The following is a 13,007-nucleotide window of genomic DNA, read 5'->3' as shown; positions in this document are numbered from 1 at the left end:
AGGAAATTAATAATTTTGAAACTGTTTCAGAGAACGCAAAGCATAAAGATAAAATGTAAAATTTTTGAATTATGGATTAAAAACCTAGGGAAATATTCAAAATGGAAATCTAAAAAGAAAATTTAGACAACAGTATAGAAAGCACAGAAGTACCTTAAAACTTTTTATGTAATGCACCTATGGGAACTATGACATGTACTATGTGTAACATTCTTAAAGATGTTATGAAAGTGAGTGGCATGTGGCAAATAATTTCTCATATCAATCTAAAGAAGTAATACATGATTTTGGGTTTTTTTTCTTTTCAAAAATCAAAATGATGATACTCAGATTTTAAAAGTAAAGGTAAAAAAGGGCAGGCCCAATTTCACAGGAATATAATAGTTAAATCTTGCTTGACTTACTACCATACTTAGAACAGATGCAGTTGATCTACAACTGTTGAAAGGTAAACTTCAAGCAAAAGGAAAAAATTGTAGAAAACAAGGATAGCATAAGGAACTATAATTAGTGAGTGGTAATTTCTGCTCTTGGTTATACCAAAGCAGCAAGACTTGCATCATTCCTTTTCTGAGAATACACTCAACCATATATCACTGGAAGGAATTGGTGTCTGACATTTTATCCTAAGTGCCATAGTAAAACTTTTTTCTGTTATCCCTCAATTTAAAAGGGCTCAAGACTTAGAACTAAACTAGAATAGGATAGGAGAAAAGGTCCTTTTAACCCAGATCATGTTTCACTCGATCAAGGCAAACAGAAGGTGTTCAATAAATGTTAGTTTCCTTAAAGAAAACAGACATACTACCTGATTATTTAACAGTAGTCTTTCACCTCAGTTCATCTTACAGATGATCATATTTCATCTATTGGCTGAATAAGTCACTGTTTTTTTCCTCTAATCAAACCAAACTTTATGCATCTCTCAAATACTAGGATGAACTATGAAAATGCAAATTGATAAAATACTTGTTTTCCAAAGAGATTACTGAATTCCTTAAAATAATGATCTCCCCCGGTGTACTTCAAGCATAATTAGCCATTCAAGGGAAATACTGTAAAGTCCATTTTATCTGCAGATTCTGAGTATATTTTTAATTCCTTGACAAATACAGTATAATTTTCAGATTACAGATTGAAAATAAATAGGGCAACATTTGTTGTGATTAATTTGTTTCTTCAGGGGTACCTGGATGGCTCAGCGAGTTAAGCATCTACCTTCGGCTCAAGTCATGATCCCAGGGTCCTGAGATCAAGTCCCCGCATCAGGCTCCTGGCTCAGCAGGGAGTCTGCTTCTCCCTCTGCCCCTCCCCCTGCTCGTGCTTTCTCTCTCTCAAATAAAATCTTTTTTAAAAATTTTTTGTTCATGCATAAAATATCAACAGAATAAGACTTTCCTCGTCATTTAAAAAATAGTAATTTCATCTAGAGTATAAGTCTCTTCCTACTGTGTTTGACTTGATTACAGTGCTTTACCACAAGTGGGGTGTATCTTCTGGAATATTCTTTCTTTTATAAGATTGTACAAATCATTTTTCTTCTCTTAAAACAAGTTCCACAGTGACCCCTCTAAAACAACACAGAAATGTAAACCAAGTGTTAATTCCATGCAGTTGAAAGTAGAAAAACTGGGGGGTTGGCGGAGCAAGATGGCGGAGGAGTAGGAGACCTGGATTTCGTCTCCTCTCAGGAATTCAGCTGGATAGGGATCAAACCATTCTGAACACCTACAAACTCAACAGGAGATCGAAGAAAAGAAGAGCAACAACTCTCTGAACAGAGAAGCGACCACTTTCTGGAAGGTAGGGCGTGCGGAGAAGTGAATCCGAGGCGATATTCGGGAGGATAGACGGCGGGGGAGGGGCCTCCGGCGGCCGCTTCTGGCAAGTGATAGAGCCGCGGAGCACAAAATCGGAACTTTTAAAAGTCTGCTCCGCTGAGGGACGTCACTCTGGTGGCTAAGCGGGGGGTGGAACCCTCCGGGACAGTGTGGTCTCAGGACCCTCGGGGTCACAGAAAGACCGGGGGTGCCTGAGTGTGGCAGAGCTCCCAGGTATCGGAGCGGGGAAGCCGCCTGCAGAGGCAGAGCCCAGGCGCGGGCTCTCAGCTCGGGGTTGCCATAAACCGTGATCCGCGGCACAGTCGGGCCCCTGCTCCTCCAGCAGGGACCCAACAAGCGGCAGATCCGGGGAGACTCACCTTCCTCCCCCGGGAGGAGAGGCACGGGAGTGCACCGCAGGGATCTGCTGGGTTTGGAGACTCCACCTGGGGTCGGGTGCCAGAGATAGAAACGTGCGGTCACAGGCTGGGTGAGCACGGAGTGCAGCTAGAGACCGGGGAGACGGGAGTGACTGACGGCTTTTCTCTGGGGGCTCACTGAGAAGCGGGGCCCGAGTTCTCGGCTCCTCCAGGGCGGAGATTGGGAGGCCGCCATTTTCACTCTCCGCCTCCAAAGCTGTACGGAAAGCTCGCAGGGAACAAAAGCCCCGGAGAGCAAACCCGAGCAGATTACTTAGCTGGGAGGGGGCAAGGGCGGGCCAATTCCGCCTCCGGCAAAGACATTTGGGAACCATGGCAACAGGCCCCTCCCCCAAAAGATCAGCGAGAACAGCCAGCCAAGACCAAGTTTACCGATCAATGAGAACGGCAGAACTCCAGCGCTAGGGGAATACTGCACGTAGAATTCATGGCTTTTTTACCATGATTCTTTAGTCTTTCAAAGTTAATTTTTTTTTTAACTGTCTTTTTTTCTTTTTTTTTCTTTTTGAATTTTTCTTTTTCCTTTTTTCAACCATCATCTTATCAATCCCTTTTTAAAAAAAAAACATTTTTATATTTCATTTTTAGAGTCATATTCTATCCCTTCATAGTAGTTACCCATATTTTTGGCTTATATATATAAGTTGTTCTCTCTTTAAAATTTTGAGATAGTTTCTTCTAACAGATTAAAATATACCCTAAATCTCTAGTATATGGTGTTTTCTATTCCCCTGCCTGATCACATCCTCTCCCTTTTTTTTTTCTTTTTTCTTTTTTTAAATCCTCTTCTTTCTTTTTTCAAACAACTTCTTATCAATTCCTTTTATAAAATTTTTTATAATTTCCATCTTTACAGTCATATTCCATCCCTTCATCATATCAACCCTTATTTTTGTACATATATAAGTTTTTCTTTCTTTAAAATTTTGGGAGGCACTTTCTTCTAAAAGACCAAAATACACCCCAAATCTAGTGTGTGGCACTGATCTATATACCAGCCTGATCATATTTGATCACATTCTGGTTTTTTGTTGTTGTTGTTGTTTTGTTTTGTTTGTTTTTGTTTTTATCTTTATCTTTTTCTTTTTCTTTTTTTTCTTTTTCTTTTTTCTCTCTTTCCCTTTCTTTTCCCACTGCTTCAGGTCTTTTCTGATTTGTTTAGAGTATATTTTCTGGGGACGTTGTTACTCTGCTAGCATTTTGTTCTCTCATTAATCTATTCTCCTCTGCACAAAATGACAAGACAGAAAAAATCACCTCAACAAAAAGAACGAGGTAGTACCGACTGCCAGGGACCTACTCAATACGGACATTAGTACGATGTCAGATCTAGAGTTCAGAATCATCACTTTAAAGATACTAGCTGGGCTTGAAAAAAATATGGAAGTCATTAGAGAAACCCTTTCTGGAGAAGTAAAAGAACTAAAATCCAACCAAGTAGAAATCAAAAAGGCTATTAATGAGGTGCAATCAAAAATGGGGGCGCTAACTGCTATAATAAATGAGGCAGAAGAGAGAATCAGTAATATAGAAGATGAAATGATGGAAAATAAAGAAGCTGAGAAAAAGAGAGATAAACAACTACTGGATCACGAGGGCAGAATTCGAGAGATAAGAGATACCATAAGACGAAACAACATTAGAATAATTGGGATCCCAGAAGAAGAAGAAAGAGAGAGAGGGGCAGAAGGTATAATGGAGCAAATTATAGCAGAGAACTTCCCTAATTTGGGGAAGGAAACAGGCATCAAAATCCAGGAAGCACAGAGAACCCCTCTCAAAATCAATAAAAATAGGTCAACACCCCGACATCTAATAGTAAAACTTACGAGTCTCAGAGACAAAGAGAAAATCCTGAAAGTAGCTCAGGAGAAGAGATATGTAACCTACAATGGTAGAAACATTAGATTGGCAACAGACCTAGCCACAGAGACCTGGCAGGCCAGAAAGGACTGGCAGGATATATTCAGAGCACTAAATGAGAAAAATATGCAGCCAAGAATACTATATCCAGCTAGGCTGTCATTGAAAATTGAAGGAGAGATAAAAAGCTTCCAGGACAAACAAAAACTAAAGGAACTTGCAAACACAAAACCAGCCCTACAGGAAGTCTTGAAAGGGATCCTCTAAGCAAAAAGAGAGCCTAAAAGCAACATAGACCAGAAAGGAACACAGACAATGTACAGTAACAGTCACCTTACAGGCAATACATGGCACTAAATTCCTATCTTTCAATAGTTACCCTGAATGTAAATGGGCTAAAATGCCCCAATCAAAAGACACAGGCTATCAGACTGGATTAAAAAACAAGACCCATCGATATGCTGTCTGCAAGAGACTCATTTTAGAACCAAAGTCACCCCCAGATTGAAAGTGAGGGGGTGGAAAACCATTTACCATGCTAATGGACACCAAAAGAAAGCTGGGGTGGCAATCCTTACATCAGACAAATTAGATTTTAACCAAAGACTGTAATAAGAGATGAGGAAGGACATTATATCCTACTTAAAGGATTTATCCAACAAGAAGATCTAACAATTGTAAATATCTATGCCCCTAACATGGGAGCAGCCAATTATATAAGGCAATTAATAACAAAAGCAAAGAAACACATTGACAACAATACAATAATAGTGGGGGACTTTAACACCCCCCTCACTGAAATGGACAGATCGTCTAAACAAAAGATCAACAAGGAAATAAAGACTTTAAATGACACACTGGACCAAATGGACTTCACAGACATATTCAGAACATTCCACCCCAAAGCAGCGGAATACACATTCTTCTCTAGTGCTCATGGAACATTCTCCAGAATCGATCACATCCTCGGTCATAAGTCAGGTCTCAACCGGTACCAAAAGATTGGGATCATTCCCTGCCTATTTTCAGACCACAATGCTTTGAAACTAGAACTCAATCACAAGAGGAAAGTTGGAAAGAACTCAAATACATGGAGGCTAAAGAGCATCCTACTGAAGAATGAATGGGTCAACCAGGAAATTAAAGAAGAATTTAAAAAATACATGGAAACCAATGAAAATGAAAAAACAACTATTCAAAATCTTTGGGATGCAGCAAAGGCAGTCCTAAGAGGAAAGTATATAGCAATACAAGCCTTTCTCAAGAAACAAGAAAGGTCTCAAGTACACAACCTAAGCCTACACCTAAAGGAGCTGGAGAGAGAACAGCAAATAAAGCCTAAACCCAGCAGGAGAAGAGAAATAATAAAGATCAGAGCAGAAATCAATGAAATAGAAACTAAAAGAACAGTAGAACAGATCAACGAAACTAGGAGCTGGTTCTTTGAAAGAATTAACAAGATTGATAAACCCCTGGCCAGACTTATCAAAAAGAGAAGAGAAATGACCCAAATCAACAAAATCATGAATGAAAGAGGAGAGATCACAACCAACACCAAAGAAATACAATTATAAGAACATATTATGAGCAACTCTATGCCAGCAAATTAGATAACCTGGAAGAAATGGATGCATTCCTACAGATGTATCAACTACCAAAACTGAACCAGGATGAAATAGAAAACCTGAACAGACCTATAACCACTAAGGAAATTGAAGCAGTCATCAAAAATCTCCCAAAAAACAAAAGCCCAGGGCCAGATGGCTTCCCAGGGGAATTCTACCAAACATTTCAAGAAGAATTAATACCTATTCTTCTGAAACTGTTCCAAAAACTGGAAATGGAAGGAAAACTTCCAAACTCATTTTATGAGGCCAGCATTACCTTGATCCCAAAACCAGACAAAGACCCCATCAAAAAGGAGAATTACAGACCAATATCCCTGATGAACATGGATGCAAAAATTCTCACCAAAATACTAGCCAATAGGATCCAACAGTACATTAAAAGGATTATTCACCATGACCAAGTGGGATTGATCCCTGGGCTGCAAGGTTGGTTCAACATCCGCAAATCAATCAATGTGATACAATACATTAACAAAAGAAAGAACAAGAATCACATGATCCTCTCAATAGATGCAGAAAAAGCTTTTGACAAAGTACAGCATCCTTTCTTGATCAAAACTCTTCAGAGTATAGGGATAGAGGGTACATACCTCAATATCATAAAAGCCATCTATCAAACCTACAGCGAATATCATTCTCAATGGGGAAAAACTGAGAGCTTTCCCCCTAAGGTCAGGAACGTGGCAGGGATGTCCACTATCACCAGTGCTATTCAACATAGTATTGGAAGTCCTAGCCACAGCAATCAGACAACAAAAAGAAATCAAAGGCATCCAAATTGGCAAAGCAGAAGTCAAACTCTCACTCTTTGCAGATGATATGATACTTTATGTGGAAAACCCCAAAGACTCCACCCCAAAACTGCTAGAACTCATACAGGAATTCAGTAAAGTGGCAGGATATAAAATCAATGCACAGAAGTCAGTGGCATTCCTATATACCAACAACAAGACAGAAGAAAGAGAAATTAAAGAGTTGATCCCATTTACAATTGCACCCAAAACCATAAGATACCTAGGAATAAATCTAACCAAAGAGACAAAGGATCTGTACTCAGAAAACTATAAAATACTCATGAAAGAAATTGAGGAAGACACAAAGAAATGGAAAAACGTTCCATGCTCATGGATTGGAAGAACAAATATTCTGAAGATGTCAACACTACCTAGAGCAATCTACACATTCAATGCAATCCCCATCAAAATACCATCCACTTTTTTCAAAGAAATGGAACAAATAATCCTAAAATTTGTATGGAACCAGAAAAGACCCCGCATAGCCAGAGGAATGTTGAAAAAGAAAAGCAAAGGCGGCAGCATCACAATTCCGGGCTTCCAGCTCTATTACAAAGCTGTCATCATCAAGACAGCAATGTACTGGCACAAAAACAGACACATAGATCAATGGAACAGGATAGAGAGCCCAGAAATGGACCCTCAACTCTATGGTCAACTCATCTTCAACAAAGCAGGAAAGAATGTCCAATGGAAAAAAGACAGTCTCTTCAACAAATGGTGTTGGGAAAATTGGACAGCCACATGCAGAAGAATGAAACTGGACCATTTCCTTACACCACACACAAAAATAGACTCCAAATGGTTGAAAGACCTCAATGTGAGACAAGAGTCCATCAAAATCCTAAAGAACACAGGCAGCAACCTCTTTGACCTCAGCCGAAGCAACTTCTTCCTAGAAACATCGCCAAAGGCAAGGGAAGCAAGGGCAAAAATGAACTATTGGGACTTCATCAAGATAAAAAGCTTTTGCAAAGCAAAGGAAACAGTCAACAAAACCAAAAGACAACCGACAGAATGGGAGAAGATATTTGCAAATGACATATCAGATAAAGGGCTAGTATCCAAAATCTATAAAGAACCCATCAAACTCAACACCCAAAGAACAAAGAATCCAATCAAGAAATGGGCAGAAGACATGAACAGACATTTTTCCAAAGAAGACATCCAAATGGCCAACAGACACATGAAAAAGTGCTCAATATCGCTCGGCATCAGGGAAATCCAAATCAAAACCTCAATGAGATACCACCTCACACCAGTCAGAATGGCTAAAATTAACAAGTCAGGAAACGACAGATGTTGGCGGGGATGCGGAGAAAGGGGAACCCCCCTATACTGTTGGTGGGAATGCAAGCTGGTGCAGCCACTCTGGAAAACTATGGAGGTTCCTCAAAAAGTTGAAAATAGAGCTACCCTATGATCCAGCAATTGCACTACTGGGTATTTACCCCAAAGATACAAAAGTAGGGATCCGAAGGGGTACGTGCACCCCGATGTTTATAGCAGCAATGTCCACAATAGCCCAACTGTGGAAAGAGCCAAGATATCCATCGACAGATGAATGGATAAAGAAGAGGTGGTATATATATACAATGGAATATTATGCAGCCATCAAAAGGAATGAGGTCTTGCCATTTGCAACGACGTGGATGGAACTGGAGGGTATTATGTTGAGTGAAATAAGTCAAACAGAGAAAGACATGTATCATATGATCTCACTGATATGAGGAATTCTTAATTGTAGGAAACAAACTGAGGGTTGCTGGAGTGGGGGGTGGGGTGGGAGGGAGGGGGTGACTGGGTGATAGACACTGGGGAGGGTATGTGCTCTGGTAAGCGCGGTGAATTGTGCAAGACTGTTGAATCTCAGATCTGTACCTCTGAAACAAATAATGCAATATATGTTAACAAAAAAAAAAGAAGAAGAAGGTAGCGGGAGGGGAAGAATGAAGCGGGGGAAATCGGAGGGTTGGACGAACCATGAGAGACGATGGACTCTGAAAAACAAACTGAGGGTTCTATAGGGGAGGGGGTGGGAGGATGGGTTAGCCTGGTGGTGGGTATTGAGGAGGGCACATTCTGCATGGAGCACTGGGTGTTATGCACAAACAATGAATCATGGAACACTTCATCTAAAACTAATGATGTAATGTATGGGGATTAACATAAGAATAAAAAAATAAAATAAAATAAAGTAGAAAAACTTTATTTTTTTAATTAACTGGCATTTAATTTTTAATTAGTTGGGATCAGAAATGTTCCTATATCTTATAATCAACTTTGGAACCCAAATAATACATTTTAAGCACCTCTTTCAAAGAAAGATAAGCATGCATACTTGCTACTCTCCTTAAGTGGGGCGCTTAGTGCCACCTGGCAACTCTATTCCATTTCCCCAGTACATTTACCAGCTTTTTCACTGGTGAACTATTTTATGATTCTTTGTCCTCAAACTTCTAAGACCTCCTCCTCATCTCACTCTTAAATGATGGCCTTGCTTCTTACTGCCCTTGGGTATAGAATCAGTTAAAGAAGAACTTCCACACTGAGTTTCCAGTAGTTAAGAAGTCAGCAGATTGGGGTGCCTGGGTGGCTCAGTCGTTAAGCGTCTGCCTTCTGCTCAGGTCCTGATCCCAGGGTCCTGGGATCAAGCCCCGCATCGGGCTCCCTGCTCAGCAGGAAGCCTGTTTCTCCCTCTCCCCCTGCTTGTGATCCTGATCTCACTGTGTCTCTCTGTCAAATAAATAAAATCTTTAAAAAAAAAAAAAAAAAAACATTTTCTTGTAAAGGGCCAGATAGTAAGTATTTTAAGTTTTACAGGCCATGTAGTCTGTGTCACTTCTTGACACGGCTATTGTAATGCAGAAGCACCTGTAGACAATACATAAATGAATAGATGTGAGTGTGGTATGACAACATTTTATTTACAAAAACAGGTGGTTGCCCAGATTTAGTCCCCTAACCTGTAGTTCACCAACCTAGTCAAAGGTCACAGAGTTACAACTAGGAGTTATTTTAATTTTTATGCAGTCGGACAGCCTCTGCCTTTTGATTGTTTAATCCACTCATATTCACTGTTACTATTGGTATATATTATTGGTGTATTGGTAGAAATATCCATCCTTTTACTTTTGTCTTCTGTGTGACTCATGTAGAAAACCTCTTTAATGATTTTTTCACCATATTTTTGAGTTATTTTCTTCATGGTTGCTCTAGGGCTTACCACATACACATCTTAACTTATAAGAATCTCTTGAGACTTATAACTAAATTCCAGGGCCCTTTTTAACTGTCTCCCTTTCTGATTTTTCTGATAGGCCGTCTGCCACATTTGGTATTACACCCAACAGTCAGGTTCCACTAATTACTGGTTGATTGCCCTACTGTTTAGGGCATGCCCTGAGGCATGAAGTGCCCAGCAGTCTGACATAATCCAATTTGGACAGGGGTAGTTTTTGAAGTCAGATTTTGAGGTTTATCCTGACCAGGGGAGGACCCTGCTTAGCTGTCTCTTTCCCTGGTTCTCTCTGGTGAACTAGCCGGTCTACAGTTTAGCTTGTTGCTCCTAATTAAAAAGAGCTCTTGTCTTTGAGGATGACCTTAGGCTTGATTTTCTCCACATTCTCTTTCAAATAAAGTCAGTTCCTTTGGGGAGAAGTTTCAAGCTCTCCTCTCTTATAGACTGATTCTCCCCCTGGGCAACATCTCTGAGCCACTTTCTGAGTGCTGGGTAGGGCAGTAGCCTCTGCTCTTCTGGGTTGATTCTCAACAACTCTGCCCTGTAAGTAAGCTGGCATGAGAGAGATCAGGGCCCCAGGATTCTGGCCTGCAATTTCCAGAATACAGTCATTATCCTGTGGGACTCAATGGAAGAAGAAAGCCCTCAACTCTATCAGCTACCCACCAGAATTTGGCCACTTAAGCTCAGAGTTGGGGGAGGGGGGCCCATGAGAAATGCTGGCCTCTTGTCCTTCAGATGAGATATGGTAACCCTCATTTGGTAGCTTAGGAGAGAGGCAGCCCATCTTCTTGGGCACAATCTCCCAGAGCGGAGCTTCTGCCAAGCTGAGCTGACTTGAGGCTGCAAGGGGCAGGTGGTTAAGGGAGAAAATGGATCATGATTTAATATTCTTACCACGTTTTAGTAGATTTCCTTGAGTAAATGTTTCTTCATTGGTTCTGAGCCCTTAGGACTCTTTCCAGAGACTTTAAATAAAGGTTGTATTTTTATAGCTTTCTCTATCTTTGCTTGTTTCTCTGGGGAGTAATACCATGCTGCTCCTCACACTTCCATCCTGGCAGAGATATTCCTTAACCAATATTTCTAGGGTATCTGCTATGCGCTTAGTGTAGTGCGTGGCCCAGAAGAGTGTACAAGACTTTTTTGAAGCCAGAAACATTAGCTAAATACTTCACATTAGCTTTATCCAGTTCTAGGTTAGTATCATAGGATGCTGAAAATTCTCAGAGCACCTAAAGTCTACTGGAAACAAGGGAAAGACCCACCTAGGTTTGACTAGGATACATTAGAGCTAGATAAATGAGGGGTAAAGCAAGCCTACACTCTCAATTTTGAAAGCTTTCCTGTGGGAGGTATTTCAGCTAATACCTAACAAATTCATTGTATTAGTAAATATAGAAAACAGGATATTTAAAAGTCTAAAAGGGTATCACTCAGAAATTAAGCCAGTTACAATTTCAAGCACCAGAAGCATTGAGTTTTGGTTTCTTTTATGGGATGATTTTATAGTGAAATGTTTTTGATCTTAACACTATGTGAAAGTTAATCTTTAAGAACACAGATAGCCATGATGACTTCTGTTTTGCACTCCAAGTCACTCTGTCACTGCTTAATAAATAATCATTTGTAGCTCTGTGGGGGTGGAAATAGGGTGGGGATTTTCTTTCTGGCACATCCACTAGTGAGTAATACATTTATTTCAAGTGCCAATAAAAATGTTATACTGGACTTATGTGACACATTTGTTAGTTATTAAAGAAACCAATTCTAAACCATTTGAGCAACGCTCTATTATATTTCTGTACCTGTAAGTTTAGACTGTCTTATTAATATTCTAAACAAAATGAACAAATTTTTAATACTGTATTACAGTATTTTATTTACCATTAAATTAAATAAAATGACATTTTCAGGAGTGGCACCATCTCTGGACTTCTGTCAATAAGATAATATTATCACCTTCATCTTTTCAACTGATCTTTCATAATTGTTTCCATGAATTTTCTTCCTGGAATCTTTCCAACACTTTCATCTCTTTTTTTTTTCCCTTTTGAAATCCATGTCACTGTTACATGCCACCTCTTCCCTCTCTCCTCCCTAACCTGCCTGTCACATCTGCAATGACCATGAGATAGAACAGAAAGTAGCCTAGGTTTCAGCCCTGTTGTCATTAGTGTGTACTTTTTCTGGGTCTTGATGTCCTCATCTGTAAAATAGATTATTTCTAAGACTGACTCAGAATAATGGCATCTTCAGAAATAGATCCAACGTGGAATTCTGAAACTAGAACAAAACCTTAGAGGCTTTATGAGAATCAACGTTTACTAAGCAAATTGAACCCCTCGTGAGTGGTTTTGCTTTTGATCTCACATTCAGAGATGTAATGCGTAAGAACCGATTTTAATATTTGGTTGTTGCCAATTTTATATTTTTGGCAAAATTACTAGTAATGACACTTCAACTCATTAAATGATGACTGAGTGCTTAGTATGTGTAAGACATTATACCCATACATTATTTATTTTATATGAGATCAGAAAACCTAAAAACTTTATTATTAAGAGAGACAATAGGGTTACTGTTATTTTAAGGATGTAAATGTTAAAACTTTGTGAGACTGCATCACAAGAAAGGGTGTGGTCGAGTGGTTGGTTTCTTTATTTAAATTTCCACCCGTGAGAATGTGGTGAAAGACTGACCTATCTTTCCTTGTGGAGTTAGGGCTCAACCTTAACTGTGCCCTCCCACAAAAGTTACAAAAGGAAAATCGGCAAAATTCCCAATGTGTGAAATCTTTTAGAAGAGATTTAGACCAAATTTAAAGTAAATTTCTACACATCATGGATTCAAGGCTCACTAGTGTTAAACCAATTTTGGGAGTTGCAGAGGTACAAATTTTCCTGCCCCCAGTGTAAGGAATTAAAGTGAGACCCCTCAAATCTTCAGTAGTAATACTGTAACTCTCTAGTCAGGAGTAATATAATTAATTTTCATATTAGTGGCAGTATTATAATATACTCATGGTTAGCTGTGGCTAACCAAGACTGGATTTAAAATGGGGAAATGAAAATTAAAGTTATTATGCAAAGTCCCTAAATCAGCTTCTAGATAAAATAGGAATAGCATCATAGCATGAAAAAAAAAAAAAAACCCTGCAAATTTTGTTCTTAGTAAGGTTTTGTTTCCTGAAGTGCCTTCTGTGATGTGGCTCCTAGATC

The sequence above is a fragment of the Neomonachus schauinslandi genome, chromosome 12 (genome assembly GCF_002201575.2).
Source record: "Neomonachus schauinslandi chromosome 12, ASM220157v2, whole genome shotgun sequence".
In the NCBI taxonomy this organism is placed as follows: Eukaryota; Metazoa; Chordata; class Mammalia; order Carnivora; family Phocidae; genus Neomonachus; species Neomonachus schauinslandi.
The sequence above is the reverse complement of the archived record's forward strand: the minus strand, read 5'-3'. Positions refer to the sequence as shown.